This window comes from Vigna unguiculata, chromosome 5 (assembly GCF_037176805.1).
Source record: "Vigna unguiculata cultivar grain cowpea cultivar isolate G323 ecotype 2 chromosome 5, ASM3717680v1, whole genome shotgun sequence".
Lineage (NCBI taxonomy): Eukaryota > Viridiplantae > Streptophyta > Magnoliopsida > Fabales > Fabaceae > Vigna > Vigna unguiculata.
In genome coordinates, this window is record NC_140796.1 from 27,145,396 (window position 1) to 27,160,527 (window position 15,132).

A 15,132-nucleotide genomic window follows, 5' to 3' on the forward strand; every position below is an offset into this window, starting at 1 on the left:
TAGGTATTGCATAAGCTATTTCTCAAGAATTTTTGAACACTTTGCTTTTTTCATATTTTATTTCAATTTCTTTTCACTTGCATTCACTTTGTGATTGTTTTTTTTTTGGTTTACTTTCAATGAATTTTCTTCATTTGATCATTGAGTGCTTTTTTTGTGCATTTCAAGTTGACTTCTAGCTGACTTCTAGTATGATGATAACCTTTGTTTGGGAACAATTTAAAAGAAAACTTTTTTTGCTCAACAGGGTAACAAAGGATATTTTACTTTTTCGGATGAAGAAAAATGGCCACACATCATTTCAAATTTTGATTGCTTTATTTTCAAAAGATTAACTTTAAGATAAAAGCTCGATGACCTTAACAAGAGTCACTTTTCTTTTCCTTTCTTTCTTTTGTTTTTTTTTTCTCCTAGATTGCCCTCTTGGGTTTTCAATCTAGCAAACTTTTTTCTTTCTTTTGAAAATTGTTTCGATAGATTTAGGGATCATCCAACTAGTGCTAGCAAAGATAAACATTGGAAAATCTGCCCCAGTGTAAAAAAATCATGTTTATTATACGAGTATAACCAACGGTGTTTAGGGCAAACCCTTTTATTTTGGGAGGGTGAAGGGTTAAAGCTTTTAAGCCATGCATGTACAAGTGTTTTCAAAAGAAAAGGTCAAGTTGTTATTCTTCATTAAGCATTTTGACCTCAAAAGATATGACTACCCTCATTTTTATTATTCTTTTCTCTTCTTTTTTTTTGCTTTTTTTTTTTGTATTTGAAAAACTTGAATTCAATGATTTGCAAGAAAAATAAGTGACTCATAACATACTTCTTTTGCCCTTTTTTTGTGCTTTTCGTTATTTATCATTTTTTTTGCGACAACCTTTTAAGACTTGTTCTGGAGGAAATCTTTAATATCTCATATGCTTTGAAATTCATGAAGGATAACATGATGCAACTGATCAAAATATTCATAACAATATGAAAGGTAATTCAACAGTCTAACACAATATGAAAAGCATAATATTTTCAATGTTTACAAAGCCATGGTGTTCTTCATGCTGAGGTGTTTTCATGTCCTGGTAGAGGATTTTCTTCAACATTAAGTTATCTTTCTTCAAATGTCAACAATCCTGAATCAATCAAGGATTGTACCTTGTGCTTCAAAACCATGCATGCTTCTGTTGAATGACCCAGTGGTCCTCCATGGTAATCACATCTTGTGTTTAAATCATAATTCTTTGGGTATAGAGGTCGTACAGGTCTAGTGGGACAAATATTTATGAGATTATCGCTTCGGAGATTTGGTAATAGCTCTGTGTAGGTCATAGGGATATGAGTGAAATTGATAGCTTTCTTGCCTCGATTGTAATTTTTCCGCCCAATGTTCTGATTGAATTTCTCGGACTGAGACATTTGAGGATAGACAATGGGATGTAGATTAGCTCTTCGCTCTTTGCTTATCTCATACCTAGAATCATACTCATTCAAATTTGCTACAAAATTTGGGTCAAGTGCAATTTTTCCGTTCTTTATGCCGAGCTCAATCCTTTCTCCCATTATAATCAAGTCTGCCAAGTTCAAGGAAACACTACTCATCATATGTTTATAAAAGGGTGACTGCAAAGTATTTATAAATATAGCCACCAACTCTTTGTCATGCAAAGGTGGCTCTACTTGAGCAGCAATCTCTCTCCATCTTAAAGCATACTCTTTGAATGTCTCTGACTCATTTTTCTCCATGTTCTGCAGTTGAAATCTATCAAGCACATTATCATCATTATATTCATATTGCTTCACGAATGCAGCCACCAGATCTTTCCAAGAACGAATTTGGGTTGGTTCCAAATGCATGTACCAATTAAGAGCCATGCCAGTTAAGCTTTCCTGAAAGAAGTGAATCAATAGTTTCTCATCATGAACGTAGGCAGTCATTTTTCTGTAGTACATGGTTATATGATTCTTTGGACAAGTGTTCCCTTGATACTTTTCAAACTCTGGCAATTTGAACTTCGGAGGTACCACCACATCTGGAACTAAACACAACTCTGCAGCATTGCCAAACTCAAACTTTCGTACACCCTCTATAGCTCTCAGCCTTTCCTCTAACATTTCCAATTTGTTTGTGGAATCTTCAACATTTAGAGGTGTAGTGACATGGGGTGAAGGTTTCACCTCGGGTTGCTTTTCCATTGACACATGTACTACATCTAGTTGACCAATTCCTTGGGTGCCTGTGAAGGTGGATGTCCCAGGTTCGTTCTCCTTCGTATCATGAGTTGCAACCATGTAGCTTGCAGCTTTTTTCCTTGAGTCAAATCCAATGGGTGGAGTGTAATTCGGAGGAAGACCGTATGGAGGAGAAACTTGGGTTTCCTGAACCCTTTGTTGATGTTGTTGAGTGGAAGTCTCTCCAGAGTTCTCTAGTGCCTCTATGGCTTCCAAAATCTCATGTATTTGCTCCTTCAATTATTGAATATCTATCTTCGTTGCTTCATGAGTTTCTCCCAAATTCTCCATGATCTTTTATCAACAAGTCCTTTAAGGTATCACAATTTCTTTATTTTATTAGCATGAACTAACAAATGTAAAAACCAAATCCATGTGATGCATGAGACCCATTATGCATATGCAGGCAATATCAAAATATGAATGTATTTATGCAAAATGACATGAGGATGCATGCTAGGTGTTTAAAAAACTATGTGCCCCAAGAGACATTTTATTTACTTTATATGTTGATGTAATTAAGGAACACCATGCACGATATGCGACTAACTGAAAACCTACATGAGATTTATTGGTGCCTCAGGAGGCATGTATTCATATGATATGGGTATGAAAATGTGATGCACTTATTTCAAAACTCCATGCATGATATGCAATCGAATGACACAATGAAATGCATGTTTACCTTATTCTCATGAGATGTGATGTATGATGAAAAAAATGATATGCATGACACACCATTGAATAATGAGATGCATGATTGTGCCTTGATGAGCACTTATTCATACGTAGAAAGATGTATAATATGTACAATAGGAGGTGAAGGGTAAAGGACGTAATTGTCTCCCTTTTGTGCCTTAACATAAGTATGACGCTTAAAGTTCTAAGGTGAAATATATGCGCTCACCAGGATGGTTCCCTAATGCCTAAAGATCAAGGTCACTAGAGCTATGGTCCACTTCATGGTATTTCCCATAATAATTGGTAAACAACACGATATGAGAGTACCAAATGAAGCAAACAGACTCTAGTTGGGGTTCTCACAATGACCACTTGGGAAGTACATCCACTGTGACACTACTACACAATCCCCTCTAATTCTAAGCTGCATAGACCCGGGTATAGGGCCCCACTCATGTTATGTACAAAAATATAAAGTGAGTGTGTGAAGGGAGAAAAATGCATAACTAAACCCACACCTTCAAAACAAAAATAAAAGATATAGGTAGATACAAAACATGTTTTCTACCTAGAGTTCAACATTGACATTAATTACGCCATACACAATTTAAAGGTAAACATGATTACATAAAAAAAGAGAAAGGGAAAAACAAACATTTAAATTAAACACACCACTTTCGCAGATTCAATTAAATAGGCTTGACTCTCTACGGTCCCCAGTGAAGTCACCATCTGTCGCAATCTAAATCGCGATGGGACAACGAACTAAAAATAAATTAATTTGGAAAAAGAGATTAGACGTCGCCACCATAGTTTATTCTGAAAAACTATGGAAAACCATAAAAATAAAATAAAGTCTGCGAAAACCAAATTTAGGGTCCGGGAGTCGGTTACGCGTAGGGAAGGTATTAACACCCTACAGCGCCCGCCCAAAGGCAATACCTTTAATTAAATTTGCAAAATAGATGTGTTTATTTTATATATTTATTTTTCCCAAAAATAAAACATATTGAACAAAATTAATTTTGGAGAGAAAGGGACTCGACAAGGGTTAAAACCTTGGTCCTACGTATTCTCATTAAAAATGCGAAATCAGGGCTACATAGTTCTTTATAAAACTATTTGAAAAACCTTTAAATTATTGGAAAGGGAACCTGACAAGGATTTGCCCTGCTCCTACGTATCTCCATTCACAATGGAGAATCAAAGATCACGTAGTTCTTGATAAAACTTGATTAGAATATTTAATTTTTAAAGTTGTCTTTTGACATTTTTGAAAATAAGTGTCATGCGACGTGTGCGGTCGGGTTAACACCAAAAATAATTTTTATATTTTGTATTTATGAAAGGGAGTGTCGTGAGACGCGAGCGGTCGATTAGACACCAAAGCAATTTTAATAATTTTTATATTTTGAAAAGGAGTGTCGTGCGACGCGAGCGGTAGATTAGACACAAACACTATTTTATGGTTTTTATATTTTGAAAAAGAGTGTTGTGCGACGCAAACGGTCGATTAGACAACTAAACAATTTTATAATTTTTTATTTTAAAAGGAAGTGTCGTGCGACGCGAACGGTCGATTAGACACTAAATTAAATAAATAAATAAATAAAGAAAGAAAATAATTATTAACTTTTATTAATCATTTTTGAAAACTATTTTAATTTTTATTTCAATTGAAAATATTTTTATTATTTTTGAAAATGATGTGATTGAAATGTGATATTTAATTAGAAAAAGGTAAAATTGGAAATAGAAAATAAAAGTGCATAAGTAAATATGTGGGTGCAATGAGAAAAACTACATACAAATGAATGGGGTGCACATAGAGAAAATGCATGGTGCATAAAGTAAACTCATCCTAGCCTAAAAAAAGAAATTAAAGTAGTGGGGTGTGTGCTTAGTGAACACGCGGGTACATAAGATAAAATAAAACTAAATGTACGGAGTGTGGGGTTATTACATTTGGGAGTGCATGAAGTAAATAAAACAAAAACAAATGGTCCAATTATGAAACAAATCTGAATAAGTGTGAGAATTAAGTCATGGGGGTGCACAAAGAATTAAATGAATCTGCCAAAACCTTAAACCTAAATCAAATCCAGAACGCACATCACTTAAACTCTTCTTCCCCAACTTCATTTTCTACCTCCCATACAAGGTCACCACGCAAACACCATTACTACTACTCACTCCCAAGCCGCCAGCGACATTGCTCACGGCGGCACCACCCACGACAGCACCGGCAGCCATCTATGCCAGCACAACATCATGTGCGTCCACCAATCACGTTCAAAACGCAACCATGCTTGCGGCAAAGCCGCCAACGGTGACGACAACCACTCTCGGAGATTTGTAAACGTTGGCACCGACACTGCTCGCCACTGTACCGCTTATAGCCGTGCAAAACACTCCCGCACCATCTTCGCTCTTTGTTTCTCAAAGCCTATTCAACCCTTCCCCCTTTCATCACAGTGACTTATTGATTCTTTGTTTTGATTTGTTTCTAAAGAATGGTTTGGATGAAAGTGCATGAAAAATGGGTGCAGAGGATTGTTGATGATGGCTTAAAATGTTAGAGAAGAAGATGATGGTGCTTGCATGGATGTGTTACCGTAATCAATCAATCTGTCCAAAAAACTCTTTTTAAGAAAAAAAATGTCTAGCGGTTTGGTGTATAGAGCAGTTGGGGAGTTTAGACCACACGAACTCTGAGCAGCAATTGGAGGAAGTGAACGTAGTGGTTGGAGAATGTTGAGACCATGAGTAACCGTTGTTTTCAAAAACTATTTTTTGTGTTTTTTTAATTTTTAATTTTTTGAATTTAATTAATAAAAATGAATAGTAATTAATAATAAATAATTATTAACTTTTTAATTTTTTTAATTTTTAATTTCTGATTTTATTAATTAATTAAAAACGAAAAAATATTTTTTAATTATATAAAAAAAAACAAAAGGGTTATTTTAACGCTTAAAAAAACATAAATTAAAAACTTTTATTAATTAATTTTTATTATTATTTTTTTAACGATTTTTTTTATGTAACACTTGTTTTTGAATATATATATATATATATATATATATATATAAAATTTTATTTTACCTTATTATTTTATTTTTTATTTTTTATTTTTTTATTTTCAAACAAAGTTGTTTGCTCGGACAAAATTGGGTGTTGACACCTGGTAAGCTTTCATTTTCGAGGTCGAAAATTTTTGTTGTTGGAGGGAATGTAAGGCCCAATTTTTTCTGCCCATCTTATTGTAGAGGCTGCCCAATCTTTTAGGCCTAAATGGTGTTGGCCCAATTCAATTTCTGACCTAAGATACCCCAAAACCCTAACTTGTAACTACTCTTCGTAAAACATATCCTACACATCTCTTAGAGCAGTTGCCGTCATCCTTTGCTAGGGTTTGGAGTCGTCATAGCTTAGCAAGCTCAGCCTCATTCTTCTGCTCCACGTAAGTCCCTCCCAACTCAAGCTCTATGTTCATTTTGATTCTTCCGTATGTTCTCAGTTAAAGCTTTCCCGTGATTTGGAACTTGTCCCACTGTTTTTCAGCTCGTTTTTGGAACTTGGCCCACTGTTTTTCAGCTCGCGAAACTGTCCCGTGAGCTATTGTCCCTCATTGTTCGAGTATCAAAGCCTTAGCTAACGTTTCCAGGTACGAGAAGTTAGGGTTCGAGTTTAAGTTGTGTTTTTATCCCTGTTCTTGAGCTTGCGAATTGTTTCTATGGGTTAATCATTGTTCTTAGGCCGTGAAATGCTTTGTGTGATTGGCTGGGGTTGAAAGATACATCTGCTGCATGTGAGACCAGGGCGAGAACTGATAATCTTGCCTAGGCGAGTCAGACTCACCTAAGCGAGTCTGGCGGAGGCTCGCCCAAATCCTTTTTCACGAAAGGTCGCCCAGGCGACCAACTCATTATTTTGAGCGAGCGAACCACTCGCCCAGGCGAGAGGGGTCTCGCCTAAGCGAGATCGCGCGTTGGTTCCTTTTTCCTTTTCGAGCCCTCGCCTAGGCGAAGGGGGCTCGCCTGAGCGAGACTGTCTCGCCTAAGCGAGGGATTGGGCGAGACAGTGCGTGGTTTGGTTGCTTGGTTATCCTAGGATGATTTGTAATTGTTTGGGTATGCTTGATATGTTGATATATATATATATATATATATATATATATATATATATATATATATATATATATATATATATATATATATATATATATATATATATATATAATGGATTGTCATGTATGTGTGACATAATTCATGAATGGAATGGTGGACATCGTGGAAGCTTGGCATGTGAAATTAATGAGTGAGTTGCAATTAATGGGACATGGTATTGATATGAGATGAGGCCCTATACTCATGGGGTGGTAATGACCAGTGGTATGGGTTCAACATGTGATACGAATGAGGTGTTATTTTTCAGAGGTTGACATGGAATTGTAACATTTGTGATAGTTTTAGGGTTCTATGAGTCAAGTGTTGACACAATATTAATATTATTATACTGTAGTTATATGAATGAGTTCTTCAAATTTTTGAAGGAGATAAAACTAATACATGATTTAACCAAAAAATTTCTATTAGTATCAGAATAATATATTTTTTTGTTAATTTAATGTTGCTGATTTATTTTTATTTTTAGAATTAAATAGATTTAATGGGTATTAAATGTTGTGGACTGTTTTTATTTTTTGAAATGTTGATATATATATATATATATATATATATATATATATATATATATATATATATTCTAAGCTGTGAAAATCGGAAAAGTTTCAGATTTATGTATCTTCTATTTTGGCGTATATTAGGAGAAGCATGATCAATTATATGTACATAATAAATATATAAATATATACAAATATGTTTTTGTTATGTTTTATAGCATATATTTAATGCTAGGGATGATAACTATATATACTGAAATGACTGGGAGTGAAATCCGTCAAATGTAACTATCAAATAATATTATAATATTATTTGAAAATTTTAGGAAGTTTCGATTATTTTTATTTTTTCATTCATAATATTATTATTAATAATATGATTACTAATGATGATTAAATTAATAAATAAAATTATGTATAAATTATATATATATATATATATATATATATATATATATATATATATTACAATAACTAATTATTTAATTTAATAACTAATTATACAATTGTATAAATATTTATATATAGATACTAATAATATGATTTTATACGATCAAATTCATGATTTTAGGACAAAAAATTTATTTGTTAAGTGAATATGAGATCAAAAAAATTATAATAATTATAAAAATAAATAAATGAGATTAAATAAATATTTAAAGTAAAAGACAAAATGGTTTAAAATTTATTTAATTAAAAAGATATTAGATATATGTCGTTAAATATTATGAGATATTGTTAAAAGATGTTAAATATTTTTAAGTGACCATTAATTATTTAAAAAGTATTTATTTAGAAAGTTATTATAAGAAACGTAATGGTTTATTATTTTAAAAGATTGATTTTATTTAAATGATGTTTTAGAATATGAAAGATAAGAGATTATTTTGAAGGATATATAAACTAATTATTGCACTATAAATGAGTTATATATGATGATTATTTGATAAATGGATTTATTGAAAAGATATACGATTTCTTACGTGGGTGAATATGGTTATATACATGAGATTTAAAAAGATTTCCTAAGAAATAGAAAAAGAAAGGTAGGAAAATATGTATATGATATTTTAGAGTTATTAGAAAGACAACACAAATGCACACCTCTGGTCTTTGCAGCATTACCAAAATCATTAGTATCTTTATTAGAATCCTCTAGCAACTTAGAGTCATATTCCTCCTCTAGCAAGCCCAATTTTCTTCTACGAGCCTGAAACAGGTAATGAATAGTAAGTTCCTCGCTGCAAGGAAAATGGAAATCACAAAGGATTGTTTTCTTCATAGCAAGAGTCAATCTTCACTAATACAATAATACAAAAACATTTTAATATACCAATAGTCAAGCACCCTCATTATCTTCTATCATATATCTTTCTTCCTATCCATGAAGAACTTTCTACAGGAACAAGGTTTACATAAAACTTCTACCGACATTTTTTATTTATTCATTCATTTAGCTGATCATGTAACATAACAAATCATAATAAACATAATCAACCAACGATAGAAATAATTCATGAAATGGGACTTGAATAATGATAAAACAATTACCCTCTCCTTGCGTTCGGCTTTCTTTTGCTCCAATTCCTCAATGGCCTTCGTCCTTCCAGCTTCAAGGGTTTTGAGTTCCTGTTCCTTTAAAGGCCAATTGTTGGGAATACCAGGATCCTTCTCAGCCTTATTTTTCCCACTCAGCCTAAGCTTCTTCGCTTCGTTCGCTTTTTCCTGTTGTGCTCTTTCACCTTCCGTATCACCTTGTACTTCTTCATCAACGAAACCCTCTTACTCTTACTCTTTGCAACCTAAAAAGTTCACAACAATAATAAAAAAATAAACAATTAAAATCATTGCACACTACTGATATCAAAGAACAGGGATTGGGTTTTCTTACTCTTGCTCTTCATCACCATTTTGTGTTCTCTACCTTCACAAGAGAAAAAGAGATGAGAACGATAATCCACGTCAAAAGTAGTAGAAAACGAAGAGAAGAAGGGAAAAGATTTGAAGAGGCTCTGGAGCGAGCAAATAGAGAAGAGGGTGAACGAGTTTGTTGTATATTGTTATCAAATTTTAGAAGGTAAAATTAGATAATCAACATATTAAATTTGATATTCAATAAAATTTGTTTTAGTATTCTGAAACAATTTTTTTATATCCTCATCTTTTAATTTGATATACTAAAATAATGGATTTTAATATGCCTAGATTTTTTTATAAGAAAATATAATTACTTAAATATATTATAAAAAAACTATATTGTAACAAAAAATTTAGGAGGGGTTTTCTTAGGCTAACTTAAGCTGAATTTGTTAATATTTTGAGATTAAATAACACGTGTTTTTTGATAAATACTAGTTAGTAGTAAGGTTTCAATTTATAAAATTTTTATTGTTATAGTTTAGTACATATTTAGCTTCTACAATTTAATTTTATTAAAATATAAAGTAATATATATCGAATACTAAGATATCTAAACTAGCCTAAAAAGTGTGGGCAATCCAAAAGCGTATTTAAACCTAAAAATTGTATATATCCAACCTCTCCGACTACACTGCTTGAAAAAACACAATTTCAAATTGCTCCCCTAGTTAAGGCGAACTAAACTGCACTGTTTTTTTTTCTAATAAACTGAATTGAACTGAACTGCACTACAATATGAACTGAACTGTTATAAATTGAATTGTTTTATGAACTGCACTACATTTGAGCTGAGATGTACTATTTTTGAACTGAACTACACTATTTTTTAACTGAACTGCACTACTTTTGAACTTAACTACATTGGTTTTGAACCAAATTGCATTGATTTTGAACTGAATTGCACTAATTTTGAACTGAATTGCACTATTTTTGAATCGAATTGCACTGACGTTGAATCAATTTCTCTATTTTTGGTTCCTATGTTGCTGGTATATTTTAGTTTATAACTTGGAATTGCACTTCCTAAATATATATCTTAATTATACATGAAAATATAATTTGGTTGGATATTAATTTATGTTTAAAATGACTTAAGATTCTATTATTATTAATTTGTATTTAGAATGATTATAAATTTAATAAGAGAGGGTCCAACCTAAGTTCAAATAAATTATTTAAAAAAGGTTAGAACTCACGCTATTGACAACACAAACATTTAAATATTAAATTGGAACTGAGGGCCAGACCCACGCTACTGGCAACATAGGTAAATGTGTCAAAAAATGAAAGAGTCACTTTTCAATGGGATAGGCCGTCTCTTTTTTGAGTCCGCTCTTATTCGCACACAAATTTTGGATAGCGTCCGTTTTTGGATTTTGGAAGGGTTTTATTGGGACTCTAATCACTTGATTTCTTGTAGTGATGGTTTAAAAATTATTTAATTAAAAAGATATTAGATATATGTCATTAAATATTATGAGATATTGTTAAAAGATGTTAAATATTTTTAAGTGACCATTAATTATTTATAAAGTATTTATTTAGAAAGTTATTATAAGAAACGTAATGGTTTATTATTTTAAAAGATTGATTTTATTTAAATGATGTTTTAGAATATGAAAGATAAGAGATTATTTTGAAGGATATATAAACTAATTATTGCACTATAAATGAGTTATATATGATGATTATTTGATAAATAGATTTATTGAAAAGATATACGATTTCTTACGTGGGTGAATATGGTTATATACATGAGATTTAAAAAGATTTCCTAAGAAATAGAAAAAGAAAGGTAGGAAAATATGTATATGATATTTTAGAGTTATTAGAAAGACAACACAAATGCACACTTCTGGTCTTTGCAGCATTACCAAAATCATTAGTATCTTTATTAGAATCCTCTAGCAACTTAGAGTCATATTCCTCCTCTAGCAAGCCCAATTTTCTTCTACGAGCCTGAAACAGGTAATGAATAGTAAGTTCCTCACTTCAAGGAAAATAGAAATCACAAAGGACTGTTTTCTTCATAGCAAGAGTCAATCTTCACTAATACAACAATACAAAAACATTTTAATATACCAATAGTCAAGCACCCTCATTATCTTCTATCATATATCTTTCTTCCTATCCATGAATAACTTTCTACAGGAACAAGGTTTACATAAAACTTCTACCGACATTTTTTATTTATTCATTCATTTAGCTGATCATGTAACATAACAAATCATAATAAACATAATCAACCAACGAGAGAAATAATTCATGAAATGGGACTTGAATAATGATAAAACAATTACCCTCTCCTTGCGTTCGGCTTTATTTTGCTCCAATTCCTCAATGGCCTTCGTCCTTCTAGCTTCAAGGGTTTTGAGTTCCTGTTCCTTTAAAGGCCAATTGTTGGGAATACCAGGATCCTTCTCAGCCTTATTTTTCCCACTCAGCCTAAGCTTCTTCGCTTCGTTCGCCTTTTTCTGTTGTGCTCTTTCACCTTCCGTATCACCTTGTACTTCTTCTTCAACGAAACCCTCGTACTCTTACTCTTTGCAACCCAAAAAGTTCACAACAATAATAAAAAAATAAACAATTAAAATCATTGCACACTACTGATATCAAAGAACAGGGATTGGGTTTTCTTACTCTTGCTCTTCATCACCATTTTGTGTTCTCTACCTTCACAAGAGAAAAAGAGATGAGAACGATAATCCACGTCAAAAGTAGTAGAAAACGAAGAGAAGAGGGGAAAAGATTTGAAGAGGCTCTGGAGCGAGCAAATAGAGAAGAGGGTGAAGGAGTTTGTTGTATATTGTTATCAAATTTTAGAAGGTAAAATTAGATAATCAACATATTAAATTTGATATTCAATAAAATTTGTTTTAGTATTCTAAAACAAATTTTTTATATCCTCATCTTTTAATTTGATATACTAAAATAATGAATTTTAATATTCCTAGATTTTTTTTATAAGAAAATATAATTACTTAAATATATTATAAAAAAACTATAATGTAACAAAAAATTTAGGAGGTGTTTTCTTAGGCTAACTTAAGCTGAATTTGTTAATATTTTGTGCTTAAATAACACGTGTTTTTTGATAAATACTAGTTAGTAGTAAGGGTTCAATTTATAAAGTTTTTATTGTTATAATTTAGTATATATTTAGCTTCTACAATTTAATTTTATTAAAATATATAGTAATATATATCGAAAACTAAGATATCTAAACTAGCCTAAAAAGTGTGGGCAATCCAAAAGCGTATTTAAACCTAAAAATTGTATATATCCAACCTCTCTGATTACACTGCTTGAAAAAACACAAATTTCAAATTGCTCCCTCAGTTCAGGCGAACTGAACTACACTATTTTTTTTCTAATAAACTGAATTGAACTGAACTACACTATAATATGAACTGAATTATTATAAACTGAACTGTTTAATGAACTGCACTACATTTGAGCTGAGCTGGACTATTTTTGAACTAAACTACACTATTTTTTAATTGAACTGCACTACTTGTGAACTTAACTACATTGTTTTTAAACCATTTTTGAACCAAATTGCACTGATTTTGAACTGAATTGCACTAATTTTGAACTGAATTGCACCATTTTTGAACCGAATTGCACTGATTTTGAATCAATTGCCTTATTTTTGAACTAAAAAATAGTTTACCTGAACTGAATTTAACTAAATATTATTTTGTTATATCTAACTGCACTGAACTGAATTGTACTTGCAATATGAATTAAACTGACTACTATATACCATATCATAATTTTGAACTGTACTATTTTTGAACCGAACTACACTAATTTTGAATCGAACTACAATATTTTTGAATGGAAATGATTGTGAATGGTTTTTGAGTTACTTAAATAACTTATTCAACTAAACATTGCATCTCAATTAAGAAACTAGGTAGTATTTACCCACTTCATTCATAATATAGGTTCTCGTAAACAAAAAAAAAAAGACATAAAACTAAGTAAATAGTAAATAGGAAAAATTTATCTTTACTTAAAAATATAGATTTTGCTATAAACAACAAAATCAAAATATTAATACATTTCCAAATTTTTTTTTTGTGATTATGTGGTTTGTGGATTATCACGAAACCATTAAACCATAGCTTAGAGACATTAAACTAAAAAGTTGTGCAAAAAAAATATCAATCACTTCCAAAAATGGTTTTCTTTAGTCACAGTTCACGTATCCATCTCTTAAAGAGGAAAAATAAAATCTACCAACCAAAGCGTAAGGTGAGAAGTGTTTTTTTTTTTTTTTAAAGTATAGGCTTGAACTTCTTCACATCTGCAAGACTATTGATTTCTATAAAGTTTTTTTAAAATAATTAAAATTAACTATTTTGTAAATTAATTTATGAAAATTTTATCAAGTTTTGAAAAGAAATAGTAGTGAAATTAAGTATCAATAAGTTATAAGAATGTTATCACATTTTTAACTCAAGATAATTAGTTTCGATTTTTTTTTTGTTCAACAACTTATACTGACACAAACAATTTTTTTCCATGTAATATTATATTTTAATTTTTAATTTACATATACATAAATTTCATTTTTCTTAAAAATCTTATGAAAAAAAAACACGAAATAGGATGTAGGGTTAATAAGTTAAGGATAAATGATGCGTGGTTTTAACTTTTTATTTTCGCCTCTTTGAAAAAAAATTATGCTAACTCTCATATTTGTGTCGTAGTACAGTGATGATCAAAAAGAGATGGGATTGGTACCATAAAAAAGAAGAATAAAACACACAGTTCACACAATTAATTGCACTAAAATACAAGAAGTTCAATTTTTTGAAACTAAACTACAAAATAATACAGTACAGTTTTCATTGACAATAGTTTAATTCTTTTAGTATAATATAGTACAGATAACTTATAGTTCAGTGCAATTAGAATAACTTTGCCCAGCCCTAACATTTGTGATAGTTTTAGGGTTCTATGAGTCAAGTGTTGACACAATATTAATAGTATTATACTGGAGTTATATGAATGAGTTCTTCAAATATTTGAAGGAGATAAAATTAATACATGATTTAGCCAAAAAATTTCGATTGGTATCAGAATAATATTTTTTTTGTTTATTTAATATTGCTGATTTGTTATTATTTTTAGAATTGAATAGATTTAGTGGGTATTAAATGTTGTGGATTTTTTTTATTTTTCGAAATGTTGATATATATATATATATATATATATATATATATATATATATATATATATATATATATATATATATATATATATATATATATATTCTATGCTGTGAATCAGAAAAGTTTCAGATTTATGTATCTTCTATTTCGGCGTATATTAGTAGAAGCATGATCCATTATATGTACATAATAAATATATAAATATATACGAATATGTTTCTGTTATGTTTTATAGCATATATTTAATGTTATGGATGATAACTATATATACTGAATAATATTATAATATTATTTGGAAATTTTAGGAAGTTTCGATTATTTTTATTTTTTCATTCATAATATTATTATTAATAATATGATTACTAATGGTGATTAAATTAATAAATAAAATTATGTATAAATTATATATATATATATATATATATATTACAATAACTAATTATTTAA